The following is a 16,249-nucleotide window of genomic DNA, read 5'->3' as shown; positions in this document are numbered from 1 at the left end:
TTAGCTTTTGTTGTTTATCTGAAATTCCCTTTAACTGGGTATCCTGTTTTTATTTTTTGTTTTTTGTTTTTTGTTGCTAAATCTGGCAACCCTACACTGGGTATTTTCTCAGGGCACTAACCTATAAAATGCCAACCACTGTCATCCCATCAGAGAATCTGATCTTATTACGATGGGAAAAGCATAGAGCTGGCTGGCACTGAAAGAAACAAATACAATATTTCATACTCACCTTCCAGACCCGCTTTCAAAGCCCACCACATTTTTAGGTGTGATGCTGAGTTTCCAGCTTCTTCATCAGGTCTTGAGGTCCTTAGAGATCTCGTACGTAGGGCACATGTACCCTTTTCCATGAATATTCTGGGACAGTTTGCTTCACAGGAGGTCAGCCCAGGAAGTACAGGAAAATGTCGTTAAGCTGATCAAGTTTTATTTAAATTTTCATCTACTGCTAGGTTTAAATAAGTGCCTGCTTCTTTAAAGATACTGATACGAGATAACAGTGTGACTGTTTCCCAGGTGACTGCTCTGTCCTTGCATTTCACATGCACAGGCATTTCATTCTTCCAAGAGGCCATCGACTGATGTGTTTTGATTATCTCCATTTTACTGGTGAGGAAACTGAGAAGCAGAAGGGATTTAAGGGAAAAAACAAAACAAAACAAAACAAAACAAAACAAAACCGTGCCCAGAGTCATTCGGTCACCTCACCCAAAACCAAAATTCACTATTTTAAACCTACAGAACTTTAATAATGCCACGCAGGAATTTCAAACTATTTTCCCCGAGTCTCTAAATGAAGTTTCAAATGAGTATGTTTTCATTAGAAAGCAGACTGAGGAGAAGGCATTGGGAAACGGAAGAAATGTCAGCTAAACCCCAAATAATTGCTTTAAATTGAGCTACGAGATTGGCCCTTCTTACGTTTCCCGTCATAAATGCTCTTCTGATGGCCCTCCCCCGCATCTCCACGCAGAAATGAAACCGACACAGTGGCAGGCTTTCCAAACCTGAGCGCAGCCCACGTGTGTCCGAGTCGGAGTCGAACGCACAAGGGTCGGGAAATGAGGAAGGCGCAGGCTATTTGGGATTACAGATGGAAGCAGAGTGCCTGGAAAGTGAGCAGGACAGACAAGGTTGGCTGGATGCGGAGTGCAGCAGGGAGCGGATCTGATCAGGCCGGAGTCTGGGAACAGAAATTGGGCGGCACAGCACCCACCCGAGGCATGTCCGGGTCCGTCCCCGGGGCGTGTGGCGTTATCCAGCGGGTGCGGGGTGCGGGACCCCGGGGCCGCGGGGAGGGTGCTGGGTGCGCTCGAGCGCGCTGGCTTCCCACGCGCCTCTGCCTATGGGAGGCCGGCGGCCACACGCTCCGCCCCGTCCCTCCCCACCCCCCACCGGGGCGGACCGAGGGCAAAACCTGCGCGCAGCCCACCCGCCAGCCGCGCGCGCCCCGGGGGAACTGCAGCGCTGGCGGCGAGGAGCGGTCCAGGGCTCCTGGTTCAGACGTGCAGCTCACCGCAGCGCCCGGGTGAGGAGCGAACGCGGGGCGCGCCGGGCTCGGGCCGGACCCTCGCGGCCCTGGCGCGGGAGGCCGGCGATCCCGGAGCGGCCACGGGCGTCGGGAGGGTGGGAGGGTGGGGGGGTGGGGGGGAGCCGCGCCGCATCCTGCCCGGGGTTGGCTCGGCGTCCCTGCCGCCTGGCGACAGCGAGCTGGGATCTTTGCGGGGAGGGTCACGGAATTGGAGCCCAGTTCTCCCACGCCTGTTCCCCCACCCCCACCCCACCGAGGAGGCAACCCTCCTAACCTAAGAATTCGGTGCCCAGAGGGAATCAGGGGACACGGGGAGGTTTCTTATCTCTAGGTATCCTGTGCCGGGACAAAACGGACACTTCTCTTTGGGGCGTGTGGCGTTTTCCAGAGCCCAGTTCCGAGTAGCTGCCGTACCACTAGGGTAATAAAAAGCACTACCTCTGCTTTGCTCACAGGCTCCGCGGGTCCCACGCCTCCCCCCGCCGCCCCCCCCACCCCGACCCCCACCCCTTCAGCCACCATCACCCCGGCTCTACCCAGAGTAAAGGGGAAGCTTGCTTGTAGAAAGTCACACAAAACCAGACAGCAGAGAGCATTCTCCTCCCATCATACTCTGGAGCTTCTGGTAGAAGTTTCTAGCCCCAGAGAACGAAAAGGTCAGGCTTTCATTCAGGTCTTTGGTTCTTGCGGTTGCTGCAGAGGTGATGAGGCAGGAGAAAGGAGAGGTGTGTAGGGTTCATAAAGGAGAGCTCACCATTTTTGAAGGACACGTGAGCTCAGGTTTGGGAGAGATTTGTGTGAACAAATCAGACTTGTGCAAATTACCTTTGACCCAGGCGAGAATCCTGAGCTGGGAGACTGGTATGGGAGTAGGAGCTGGAAAGCGTATCCCTTAAAGTGTGGACAATCCCAAAAGGCTCAGGACCAAATCTTGGGCTCCCCTTGAACTCAGGAGACCAGGGCATTAAGTATTGGCCACCACAAGGGACTGGTGAGCTGTTAGCACCCCACAGATCTCCTCAGGCAGGGAATTCTGGTGGTCTCCTAGAAGCTGGTGGGAACCTACCTCCTTGGATTTCCCAGCGTCCACTCATTGCGTGTGGGCACTGTAGGTTCTCTCCCGTCCCCAGACATTCGCGCAGGGGTTGCCGCCGTGGATGGCATGGTGATGCTCTTCGTTGAACGGGACCCTTTGTACTCAAGGCGGACACTATGAATTGTGAGGGATATTAATCTGGTTCAGCCACTCATGTTATAGTAGAGAAATCCTTTCCGAGGTGTCGAAGGGGTTTGCCCAGCACCCCAAGGCTTTCCTGTAAAGAGAGCCCTGGACAGCTGGTTCCTCATTTCCTGTCCATTGTATGTCCGTGCCCTTTGAACTTCAGTAGTGAGGAGTACGCCTTCCCTACCCAGTTAGGTTTTACCATACTGTTTTGAGAGTCTCATCGTAGAGCATTGAGACAAGTGCTGACCAGGTACCTGAGCAACACGAGTGGAACCCTTGGGAATGTCACCGGAGCTTAGGAATCTGTATTCCTTTCAGTGACACCCCAGAAAACGGATTATTTCCTGGAAAGGAAGGTGATCATCAGGTTATTTGTACTTTGATTCATCTGAAGGTTGATGAACCTTTTTTTTTCCCCCCAAGATCCATGGTTATTGGTTAGACTGACCTCTGGAGGTATTGAGAAATTTACATTAAAGTGAAGCATTGAAGAGAAAGTATTGAGTGAAGGGCAATTGAAGGGGAATGTCTGGTTCTAAAACTGCACTGTACCAGAATTCTGAGGAGCCTTTGTGTTTTGAAGGGACGGGCAGCAGATTCTTACGGCCTCTCTCTATGAAGCCAGGCACTTATTATGTACCTTCACTGTCACTTTGCTCCATTTTACAGGTATGACTCATAACACACTAATCGAAACAGTCTGATATATATGGGCTTGTCATTTTTTTAAAAAAAGAAACTTAGTTGAGAAAGAAAAAAATCAGCTGTAAGAATCAATACAGATTGGATTCAATGGGCTAGTTGATTCCTGATACAAGTTTGTGCATTCCTTCATTGACGTCAATAAATATTTATTGAGCACCTACTATGTGCCTGGCACTGAGTATAGAGCAGTGAATAAGACAGATGTGGTCTCTGTTCTCAGAGAGTTCACTTTCTAGAATCGAGGGATGAGCAAGGTAAATTCAGATACCACTAGGTGTTTTTTTTTAAATTTTTTTTTAATGTTTTTATTTATTTTTGCGACAGAGAGAGACAGAACATGAGCAGGGGAGGGCCAGAGAGAGAGGGAGACACAGAATCGGAAGCAGGCTCCAGGCTCTGAGCTGTCAGCACAGAGCCCGATGCGGGGCTCGAACCCACAGACTGTGAGATCATGACCTGAGCCAAAGTCAGACGCTTAACTGACGAGCCACCCAGGCGCCCCATACCACTAGGTGTTTTAAAGCAAAGGCAACAGAGTGCTGTGGTAGAGTACTGTGATGAGTGTGTGTGTGAGAGAAAGAGAGAAAGAAGGAGGGAGGAAGATAGAGAGACAGAGACAGGGACAGAGATGGTGGGAGAGGCCCAGCTTCTTAGATTGGGTTTTCAGGAGAGATTTTTCTGAGAGATGGCCTTGAGATGAGCTCCCAGGACATTGACAGGTTGTTCTGGTGAAGGAACCGCAATCACGCAGCTCTGACCACGAGCTCAGTGTGTTCCAGACATAGTCGGAGGGCAGCGTGGCTGGAACAGGGCGAGGGAAGAGAACGAAGGAGTCAGGTTGAGGGCCAGGGGCGAGGTCATGCAGAGCCTCTTGGGCTCGGGCACACTGTCTGGACTTCGAGGGCAGTGGTAAACCGAAAGCAGGGGCGTGCCATAATAGACTTAACGTTTCCTCAGAAGTTACTCTCGGTGCCTTGTGAAGAATGGATTGCAGGGAAAGAAGGGCAAGAAGGAGACTAGCCCCAGGCTTTTTATGGTGACCTGGAAGATGACGGTAGCCGTAGGTGGGCAGAAGCTGTTTGGGGAAGCAGAGTAGGAAGTTCCTTAATGTTTTTCTCTCAGACTTCCCTTCTACTTGGTGGGGATGCCATTGCTACGCCTGGTCCACTTAGCTTGTAAAAATAAATAAGCTAGCGATTGATTATGCTCTTAAGGGTAAGACTTTATTACTGGCATTGTGTGCTAATGCCGCGTTACTTGGGATTTTCTGTGCTTCGTTTTCAAGAAGTTTACCATAGATTTCATTCTTTTCACTTACTTTACTCGTTACAAGAAATTATGTGTATTGCACGTAAAAAATACCTTGATCTGCTCAGAAGATTGGAATATCTCAACTAAGAGTTACCAATTACACGCGCCATCTCAGAGTGGAGCAAAAGGATGCGAGTGAGGAGTCGAATGTGATGGGGTAAAGTTCAAAACAGAGTATTTGAAGCTGAAAACAGTTCACAAGGAAGTTAGCCGATTTCCTTTTGTCCTGGATAGGGCTGTATGCAGAGATCTGAGTGCAAAGGTCTGTTGATAATTGAAAGTCTATTCGTGGCACCAGAATTTCCGGAGATTGCTTCCCTTAGTGAAGCATTCTCTCTCAGAGGGGACTCTTGAACTTTCCCTGATTGATAACTGACTAAATATTAGAGGGCCAGGGAGGAGTTTCAAAGTTGTTTACCAACTGGGGTAGGGATGACCGTCTCAGGGACGGGACAACTAACTGCCACAATGAGGCAACGCTATTTCTCTTTCCTGCCTCGTTTTGACATGCAACATACTAAGAGGAGATGTATCTGTTTACAAGGAAATAGAAGTCCTTCCTCATTTACACTGTGTGCAGTGGAGGATTCTGCTCTGGGAATGGGCTGTCATTTATCTTCATTTGCCAGACCCCATTAATTATTTTTTTAATGTCTATTTATTTTTGAGAGAGAGAGACAGAGCACGAGCAGGAGAGGGGCAGAGAGAGAGGGAGACACAGAATCGGAAGCAGGCTCCAGGCTCCGAGCTGTCAGCACAGAGCCGGACGTGGGGCTTGAACTCACAAACCGGGAGATCATGAGCCGAAGTCGGACACTCAACCGACTGAGCCACCCAGGCGCCCCAGACCCCATGAATTATTTATTGGCTCGGGCATCTGATTTTAGCTTGAGGTGGCCAGTCTGGTGATTCAAACTGCAGACAAAATATGACAATAATTGTGGGATCTGTATCTCCCCTTGGGGTTGGGAGTAATGGGGGCATCTTTGAGGGAGAGATTATAGTTTCTCCTAGAGACGACTAATTATTCTCTTTGACTTCCGTAATGTTTTGAAATGTTGAATTAGCCGCTATCCTTTAAAAATCAATAGAGTCAGTAGATTGTACATACAAATACGGTTTCCCGGCTTTTCTTGGAAAGAAGAAAATCTAGTACCATGGAGCTATCAACCTTACATGACAGCAATCAACTGGAACAGGGTGGTGGTGTTCCTTTTCAGCTGGTCTTGTTTGCCCCTGACCCCACCACTGTTTTTGTCTTTCACGCACGTCCCGTTTAGCTCATCTGAGTTACCTGGCTGGCCGTTGCAGACTTCTGATCTTAAACCTCAGGTTTAGGGTTACCTAGCCCAGCCTGTGCATCCCATTTCTACCTCTAGCCAATGCAACAGTCCCCTTTTCAGTGTCTTTGCTAGGAGTCCCCAGACCTGCATTTACATTGCTCCTCTGATTGAACATGGTAACTGTTGAAAGGCTGCTGATACAGAGTTCTCCAGTCTGGGTGTATATACAACATGTCCTCTTTCCATGGAACTGTGGCGGCCATGTGCCATCCGTGTCTCCCCCAGAGTAAACATCCCTGGTGCCTTGAACAGCTTTTCTTTTGATTTGTTGCCTTGTTCCCTTATCAGTCTGGTTATTGTTCAGCGATTGTCCTTCTGCATAAACTGTCATTTGTTGAAGTCCTCAAAACCTGACCAGTTCAGTGAGGTGGGGTTTAACCGGTGTGGAATATACCGATATGCTTCCAGCGCGGCCGCAAACTGTCCAGCGATCTTAGGTTAACCGTTAACATTTGTGGCCTGGAAGCCATGTAGGGCACCAAACGTTTGGAAACCAGATGCAGGTGAGTGCACATTTTCAACGTGTGAGTAGAATCAGTTCATCACGTTTTGTTTGCAGCTGTTCAGTGCTTACGCTTGTGAGCGTGTGTTTTATTAAATTACTCGCACAATAGGGAACTGACTCTTATCTTGCTTTTTGGAATCTATATTTTTTCTTGGGTTGTGAAATGATTACACAAGAGTTGTGTCTGCTGTGCCCAAGATAAGAGGCTTTAGAGACTTTGCAGAAGTCCTTTGAGAGTCGTGCATTCATTTGAGACAATGTCCAGATGAAGTGTTGATTCCCTTAGCTAAAACGGCAGAGCAAAAATGATATTAATAGATTAGGTACTATCTTTTTTCTTTTTGAGTTTCAGTACTAGCAAGTCTGAGGCTGGAACTTTTTACTGATGCTTTTATTTTTATTTTTATTATTTTTAAGTTTTTTAAACATTTTTCTAATGTTTATTTATTTTTGAGAGAGAGATAGAGTGTGAGCAGGGGAGGGCCACAGAGAGAGGGGACACAGGATCTGAAGCAGGCTCCAGGCTCTGAGCTGTCAACACAGAGCCCGACGCAGGGCTCGAGCTGACAAACCCCAAGATCATGACCTGAGCTGACGTCAGATGCTTAACCGCCTGAGCTACCCAGATGCCCTTTTGCTGATGCTTTTAAAAGGAGTCCTATATCTTAGAAGAAGATGGAACCTCGGAGTCCAGCCAGAACAATGCATCGATCCCTTTTCCAGTGTCCCTGGCAGAGGGCCAGTTAGCAATGCTCGAACCCTTCTCATGACAGAGGACTCTCTCCACACTGTAAGGTATACGTCACAAACAGCCTGATCATTAAAAAGTTCTTCCTTGTGTTGCTGAGGCATCCACCTTCCTCTAGCCGGTTTCAGAATGAAAGAAATATCTTCCTTATTAAACAAGGATATAGTTTCTCCAGTCTGCTTTTAGACCAGGGTTCTCAGCCACAGCATTACTGACCTTTTGGACCATATATATATGGTTCAACCCCAACACGGGCTCCAACCCATGAACCATGAGATCATGACCTGAGCTGAAGTCAGATGCTTAACTGACTACGCCATTCAGGCACCCCCTATATATTTAAAAAAAATCTTTTTTAATGTTTATTCATTTTTAAGAGATGGGGAGAGACAGAGCATGAGTGGGGGAGGGGCAGAGAGAGAGAGAGAGACAGAGAGAGAGACAGAATCTGAAGCAGGCTCCAGGCTCAGAGCTGTCAGCACAATGCCCAAAGTGGGGCTTGAACCCATGGACCTTGAGATCATGACCTGGGCCAAAGTTGGACGCTTAACCGACTGAGCCACCCAGGTGCCCCTCCCCCTATATTTTTCAAAAGTTTATTATTTATTTGGAGAGAGTGAGTGGGGGAGGGGCAGAGAGAGAGAGGGAGGGAGAGAATTCCTAGCAGGCTCCACGCTGTGAGTGTGGAGTATCTCACTCCGGCTCAGGTCATGATCTTGCAGTCCTTAAGTTTGAGCCCTGCGTCAGGCTCTGTGCTGATAGCTCAGAGCCTGGAGTCTAGTACGGATTCTGTGTCTCCCTCTCTCTCTCTCTCTCTTTCTGCCCCTCCCCCACTGGTGCTGTGTCTCTCTCTCTCTCTCAAAAATAAATAAACATAAAAAAAAAAGTACTAGATTGCTTAGAAATCAGGGCTGGAAAATTGACAGTCTCCTGCCTTCATCCTATTGTAAAAGATCCAAAACAGAAGATTTTATCTTCTTCAATCATTCAGTTTGATATTGGGTCAATTTTGAGATATTTAAAGCACTTTTTATTTTTTAACTTTGGTTGAAAGTGAATCAGCCTATATTTGTTCTCTGCTTTCATTCTGTAGCTTTATGTGCTCTGTGAGTTTTCTATTGCTGCTGTAATGATTTATCACAAATTTATTGGTTTAAAGCAACCCAACTTTATTACCCTAATGCTCCATCCGTCGGAAGTCTAACACGACTTCCCTGGGCTAACCTCAAGGTGTCTTTAGGGTTTCATTCCTTTCTGGAGGCTCTAGGGGAGAATTCGTCTCCTTAACTTTTCCAGACTCTAGACGCTGCCCATATTCCTTGTCTCATGACTCCCTTCCTCCATCTTCAAAGCCACCAATTGTGGGTTAAGTTCTTCTCACATCTCATCACTCTGACTTCCTCTTCTTCCCGCCTGTTCCACTTTTATTTATTTGTTTTTTCAGATCCCAAATGCCGTCTTATTCTCTTAAAGATAAACTGGGAAGTCAAAGAGATGAAGTATTTCGAGATTAACTATTCCCAGCTGATTAAATATGTCTAGCAAAGCCATACCACCTGTACTGGAAACGCCCCACAGGCCAGATGGTTAATTTGTACTTGTCTAGCATCTAGTCTTTCAAAGAAGATAATGCCGAAATTCCCATTACAGCATATTTGCTTTCCCACTGAAGAATCACAAGAGTTCTTAGAGGCACATGCTACCCATTCATCTGGCTGTGTAGGTAGATGCTTCCTGGGAATACCAGAAAGAATGCCCTGAGATGCAGTTTCTAGAAAGTGCTCAGCATCTTTCTTATTTTATTTTATTTTATTTTATTTTATTTCATTTCATTTCATTTTATTTTATTTATTTATTTATTTATTTATTTATTTGTAATCTACACCCGGTGTGGGGCTCAAACTCACAATCCCAAGATCAAGCTCTACTGATCGAGCCAGCCAGGCGCCCCATAAAGTGCCCAAGGTCTTTCTGGCATTCATGGGCAACGGGAGATGGCAGTGGCTGGTGGACACTGAGAAGTGTTCAACTATGGCCGGGGGTATGACTTGTACACGTGTCACGGGGCTACGGGGCGTCAGCTCTTCAAATATGATGGAGGAAACGTACGGCCCCAGTTATGCCGTGAGTTCATAAACTGAGCAGTGTTAATAATGGCAATGATGACAACCGTCAGCAAAGCCCAAGGAGGCCCAGTCGTACTGGTTCTTCCGTTGGACGTGGCCCCCCCCAACTGACCTGCTCATTTGGCATCGGCAGTCTCTGGCCACCTCAGACAGACGCCGCTGCTCGTTGGGGATGGGACTGAGGGAGCCACAAACCAGGAGCACCACTAGGGTTTGGCTCATCATCTTGTCGGATGCATCCACACCCACTGCGGTGGTCACCTTGCGTGTGTGTCTCAGGCATCCACAGAGGCACTCGGAGAGCCTCGAGGGACTACCAGGGACTGGGGACTTCGCTGTGTTGAACCCAGGGTTCTTGGCTTGCACCCAAGGACCACACAGCACAGTGTCTGGTCTCGAGACACAAAGCCCTCTTTGGCCACCCTCCCTCTTCACTTTTATTTTTTTTTTAATTTTTTTTTTCAACGTTTATTTATTTTTGGGACAGAGAGAGACAGAGCATGAACGGGGGAGGGGCAGAGAGAGAGGGAGACACAGAATCGGAAACAGGCTCCAGGCTCTGAGCCATCAGCCCAGAGCCCGACGCGGGGCTCGAACTCACAGACCGCGAGATCGTGACCTGGCTGAAGTCAGACGCTCAACCAACTGTGCCACCCAGGCGCCCCCCTCTTCACTTTTAAAGACACATGATTACATTGGGCCCACCTGGATAATCCAGAATAATCTATTTATTTTTTATTTTTATTTTTTAACATTTATTTATTATTGAGAGACAGAGAGAGACAGAGCATGAGCATGGGAGGGGCAGAGAGAGGAGGAGACACAGAATCTGAAGCAGGCTCCAGGCTCCGAGCTGTCAGCACAGAGCCCGACGTGGGGCTCGAACTCATAAACCGCAAGATCATGACCTGAGCCGAAGTCGGATGCTCAACCGACTGAGCCACCCAGGCGTCCCCAGAATAATCTGTTTTTTTCATGTTTATTTATTTTTGTGAGAGAGACAGAATGTGAGCAGGGGAGGGGCAGAGAGAGAGGGAGACACAAACCTGAAGTAGGCTCCAGGCTCCGAGTTGTCAACATGGAGCCCGATGCGGGGCTCGAACCCGTGAACAGTGAGATCATGACCTGAGCCGAAGTCGGACGCTTAGCCGACTGAGCCACTCAGGCACCCCCAGGATAATCTATTTCAAAGTCAACGGATTAGCCACCTTAATTCCATCTGTAATCGTGATTCCCTTTCGCCACGTGAAAACATATTTACGTGTTCTGGGGATTAAGATGTGGAATTTGGGGAGTGTCGCTATTCTGTCTGCCTTATACCCCCATTCCAGAAGTTCATCAGAAAGAATCTGAGGAACAGAGTACTGGCACTTGTGAAAGAACCATTTCTTTTCTCTTTACCAAGAACAGTAGAGTTAAGGCCCATGCTCTAATCTCTCACCAGGATTGGGATTTACACAGGTTTACCTCTCAGCTCTTGACATAAATCCTGGACTCAAGAGTGGACATCTTGCTTACTATTTTGGTTTGTCTTTTGTTTCAGAAACGGAAATGATGCCTGATAAGAGTTTACTAGTGACCGATAGGGGAACAGAGGGTTAGCAGAGGTCACGGCGTTATATAGAGATCTCAGCTGAGATTAGAAGGGCAAGTAGGGGACTGTGGCTTGAGGGACAGACGGAAGTACAGGAGAAAAGACAGTATCAACTTTTTTTTTTTTTAAGTAATCTCTGTATCTACCGTGGGGCTTGGAGTCATGACCCTGAGATCAAGAGGCATGCTCAACCAACTGAGCCAGCCAGGCGCCCCAAGAAGGTATTAACTTTTAGATGGATTTAGAAAGAAGATGTTCTTTGAGCTCTCTTTAAAGGGTCTTCTTGATCTATCAGCATGGCATTTTATGTCATGGTCAGGGCATCAAAATTGAAGAAAATGCTTCTCAGGTTTTATTATTTTAAAAAGTAGTGATTTTTTTTTTTTTTTAAAGTAAATGTTCTCATTGATTTAAGATCTGGGCCAAGGGAAAAGTAGAAAGGATAGAAAATTACCTTCAGTTTTTACCTATACAAAACTCTTCCAAGAAGGTAAACGTTGTAAATGTTTGTTATTTCTTTTATTGATTTTGGGTCTTCTTCTTGTCCCGCCGTCCTCCCCCCCCCCAACTCCCCCACACTCCTTCTTCCTCATTTATGTATCTGAGATTGTGGGTAATCTCAGATCTTTTTATTCTCCACATAACAGTTTACTTAATATTAAAAGTAAACACTTTCCATGGTCATACCAACTCTACTAGATATTCTTTTAAAATTATTTGTTAGGGGGCACCCGGATGGCTCAGTTGGTTAAGCGTCCGACCTTTGATTTCAGCTCAGGTCATGACCTCACCGTTCGTGAGTTCAAGCCCCCGTTGGGCTCTGGGCTGGCATCTCGGAGCCTGCCTGGGATTCTCTCTCTCTTCCTCTCTCTCTGCCCGTCTCTCACTTGCTCACTCTCTCTCTCTCCAAAATAAACAAATCAACTTTAGAAAAAAATTAAATTGTTAACAATAAAGCACTATGTTTTATTGTAAAAGAAAACATGAAACTTCATGGGAAAATCACATAATTCTCTCACCCTTATTATATCAATAGTCTTTTTAGTGTGAATTAAAAAAATTTTTTTTTTTTAACGTTTATTTATTTTTGAGACAGAGAGAGGCAGAGCATGAACGGGGAGGGTCAGAGAGAGAGGGAGACACAGAATCGGAAGCAGGCTCCAGGCTCTGGGCCATCATCAGCCCAGAGCCCGACGCGGGGCTCGAACTCACGGACCGTGAGATCGTGACCTGAGCTGAAGTCGGACGCTTAACCGACTGAGCCACCCAGGCGCCCCTTAGTGTGAATTTTTACACAGCATCATTTTATTTTATTTTTTCAATCAAAATTGCATTGTAAAGAGTTTCCTAAGTCATAATGAATTGTTTTGTAAATATGTTGTTAGTAACTGAATAAAATCCCATTGACGATATTCTCATATTGCTTGAAATCCGTAGGGTTTCCAAGGATTTGTGTGTGTATGTGTGGATTGGCTCTCATAAATGGAACTGGAATGAACACCATAGTGCATTATATTTTTAGGCTTTTCCTTCCTTGTGAATAAGATTTTTTTCGTGTGTGCTGATCTCAGGAATGAAGTGAAAAGGTCCAAGGATATGGGCAACTTAAAGCTTGCCAAATCACCTTCCAAAAGTCAGAGTACCTATTTATACTCCCGCTAGAACTGCTGACTTTGCTTTGGTAAATTTCACAGTGTTAAAGAAAAAGGTAAATCCTGTGTTCTCCAGCCTTTGGCTTACCAGTTACTGCTCTGCCTGGCCAGGTACATCTTTCTCAATGAAGATTTTGTATTGGCTGTCGCCGTTAGTAACGAATCCTCAAACGTTATGATTAGTAAGGTTGCAGGATCAAACGTTTTAGCACTGTCGCCTTGGATTCTCCAGTTGTAAATGTCCAAAGTCAATATTAGACTGTTCAGGGCCCTCGTTTTCAGATGTAAATACATTTCTAGCTAACTCAAAGCCCGCAGTTGGGAAAAAGGTACTTTTCTGTGGAAGGGGAACCATGACAGCTAACAGACTTATGAATTATCCCTCTGTTTGGATTCAGAGGCCTCCCTAGTCCTCTTCTCAGACATCTCAATGGCCATCAGAAGATAAAAGAAGCCAGTGTTTGAGAAAGCCAGGGACTTGTAGCCGGTGATAGTAGCCCTTTGTTCAGAAAAGCAAGAAGCACTTTTCTTTTCTTTCTTTCTTTCTTTCTTTTTTTTTTTTTTTTTTGCGCTTTTCATTTTAATAATATGGGAACTGTTTGGTCATATTGATCTAAAATGGGTAGTACCTCCAGAGAGGATTGGTAGTTGCTTATAATAAAATCACATGAAGCAACAAAACAGCTCATGTAAGAAACAAAGTTAGAGAAATGGATTAGAAACCAAAAGAATGTATTGTGAAGGTCCATAAAACGGCAAAATTTGAAAAGGTGAAGGATACTGGACCTTTTTCAGGAGCAGCTTCAGTCTATGTGGGGTAAGAAAATGGACACGATTTTTAAATGTGACAAAGTGACACACGAATTAACTGCAACGTAATGGGATAGAGTGAGCATGGTTTTGGGGTGCTGAGGAGGCACTGGGGGAGTGGATGTTACCGTTAAGGAGCTCAGATCCCCTTGATGAGGAGGTGTGGGGCCACAGCCTGGGACTGCGGTGGGGGGGGGGGGGTGAGCCGTGGTCTGGAATTGAATCGAAGGCAGAGAGAAAGGCTCCGGAGGGAGTGTCCTCCTGGGGTTTCCGTTTTCCTTGGGGAAGCTTTCACATCTTCAGTTGTAGGGAACAGGAGGGCAGGGAGAAGGAGAGTGCATCATTTAAGGGAGCCATGATTTTCACCTAGCAGGAAGAAATGAGCTAAAGGGTCAAGGGGCTGCCGTGACATCACGGGGACACGAGTCGTAGACTGAACTGTGGCCTGGGGCTGTGCTGAAGCCCCAGCCCTGCACTTTACTCTGCACTGTGCTCGGTGGCTGTGCTGAAGCCCCAGAGCCCTGCACTTTGCATCCCCTGTAAACCCCAAACACACACACGTGCACATGCATACACACATCACTGGGCTAAGGACATCCACAGACAGCACTGTGCACTGCCCAAGTCATTCCTGTGTTAATTCAGCACATCTTCATTGGTCACCTGCTGGTTGAAAGGCCCTCACTGCTGGGCGCAGCGGGAAGTATCACTACGGGTAGGACAAAAGTCCCCCCTGAGATGCACTGTTGTAAGGGTCTCTGTGCTCTGGCCCCTGCCCTTGCCTCCAGTCTCCTACCACCCTCTACGCCTCACCGATTCCCAGGCTGCATCCCCACAGTGCCTTCACTTACAGCCTCCTCTGGGGCATGCCTTCTGTCTCCTCATCAACCCCGGCCAGTCCGCTAAGGCGTCCTCCTCTTGGGAGCCTCAGCTCCAGCGTGACCTCCTCTTCTAGGGCTTTCCACACCTCCCGGCATGCCCACCCCCTGAAATTGACCATCCTCCTTGGTGTCCGCACCGAACCCACTTTTATCAAAACATCTCATACTCCAAATTGCATTTTAATAAATCCTTGGCTCTCTCTGTGCCTCCTCTGCATTTAGCCAAAGGAGGGTTAAGACCTTTAGAAGCTACAAGTGTTGCAAATATACTACAGCGTCCCCGTCCTCTACCTGTAATGCAAGATGAAGACTATCCTAAGCCAAAAATCACACGTAAAACCTGTGCATATATTAATTTAGAATAATTCGTTTATAGACTTTTTGATTGAAATATTGTAAATAAATTTATCAAAACTGAAATTTTCTCCTAGCTTTGGAGCCCTTGCCACACGATTTCCCTTCATAGGGATTGGCGTGCTTATATATATATATATATATATATATATATATATATGATACATATATATCATATATATGATACATATATATCATATATATGATACATATGTTACATATATATCATATATATGATACATATGTATCATATATATGATATATATGATACATATGTATCATATGTATCGTATATATGATATATATGTATCATATATATCATATATATATGTATACATGTATATATGTATACATGATATATATGTATATATATCATATAGGGTTTGGCTTATAGGTGCCAGCCATCCATTTAGCTCTCAAGACCGGGCACAGTGATGGTGCTTAGGAAATGCTTGAGTGGAGGGATGGGCCAACGGATGGCCTGGCATAGAGGCTGTTGTGGCACAGTGCATTGTGGAGGAAAGTACACACCATTTGGGAGGAACAAATATGTGGACACTGTGGGGAAGGGCAGGTGCCTCCGCTCGGGGAAACCATCATGGGCATCTCAGCAAAAGATCCCCAACTAGACTACGGGGAGAGTAAGATGAAAGGCAAGTGTGAGGGCGCGTGCATATCACAAGTTGAATACATTACTGAAGAATTCACATCTCTTGGTAAACCTAAACCAACCACCCAACCCTATGTTTACTGTTAGATCAACCTACCTGCTTAGCAAGAGGGCTCCTAATGAAAGTTCTTTCTCTTAAAATCGATGGTTTTCAACTCTGGTCTTTATTGACTGTGTGGTTTTGCCCCATCTCCTCGATAAGGTAGGCCTGTCTTTTCCTTCACCCACTTTTTTTTTTTTTGAGAGAGAGAAGGCGCAAGTGAGCGAGGGACAGAGAGAGAATCCCAGGAGGGGCAGAGAGAGAGAGAGAGAGAGAGAGAGAGAGAAGTGGGGCTCACCTGAAGCAGGACTCCTGTTTTACCCAGAGTGGGGCTCATGTTCACCTAAGTAGGTAAGATAGTCATTTACACCTCGTATCCTTTTTAAAATTTCTTAACCAGTAATCAGGTTTTAGATTCAGGAGAACTGAGTTGCAGTGAACATACTTCTTTGTTTATCTTTAGAGTTTCTGCGATAAGTCACGTAAACCAAAACCAAAGGCAACAAGTTGAGACACTGGAAAACTAATCTCCAAGTCTTTTCTCAGATGCCTACGGTATGTTAATCAGGAGCATCCCTGGAGACTTCCAGAAGCATGCTTCAGCAAGTCCTTCTCCTGGGCCAGGGAGTGCTCATTCAGGTTTTAAGCAAATGTAAAACTGGGGACCTGGCTGGCTCAGTCTGTAGAGCCTGTGGCTCTTGATCTCAGGGTTGTGAGTTTGAGCCCCACACTGGGTGTAGAGATTACCTAA

At 46.3% G+C, this 16,249-nt stretch overlaps 1 protein-coding gene across 2 annotated transcripts in view; it reads left to right on the top strand.

Moving 5' to 3' along the window:
• The first annotated feature begins 1,420 nt into the window (after positions 1–1,420).
• The window catches only part of PLA2G7 (phospholipase A2 group VII), a 40,088-nt gene continuing 25,259 nt past the window's right edge, over positions 1,421–16,249 (top strand). The window contains exon 1 of one of the 2 annotated variants that reach the window (XM_043591597.1): positions 1,421–1,531. The gene's annotated coding sequence lies outside the window, so the exon portion shown is untranslated. The remainder of the gene's footprint in view (positions 1,532–16,249) is intronic. The other variant, XM_043591598.1, reaches the window with a different exon arrangement.

Source organism: Prionailurus bengalensis, chromosome B2 (assembly GCF_016509475.1).
Source record: "Prionailurus bengalensis isolate Pbe53 chromosome B2, Fcat_Pben_1.1_paternal_pri, whole genome shotgun sequence".
NCBI classification, from domain to species: Eukaryota; Metazoa; Chordata; class Mammalia; order Carnivora; family Felidae; genus Prionailurus; species Prionailurus bengalensis.
The sequence above is the reverse complement of the archived record's forward strand: the minus strand, read 5'-3'. Positions and strand labels throughout refer to the sequence as shown.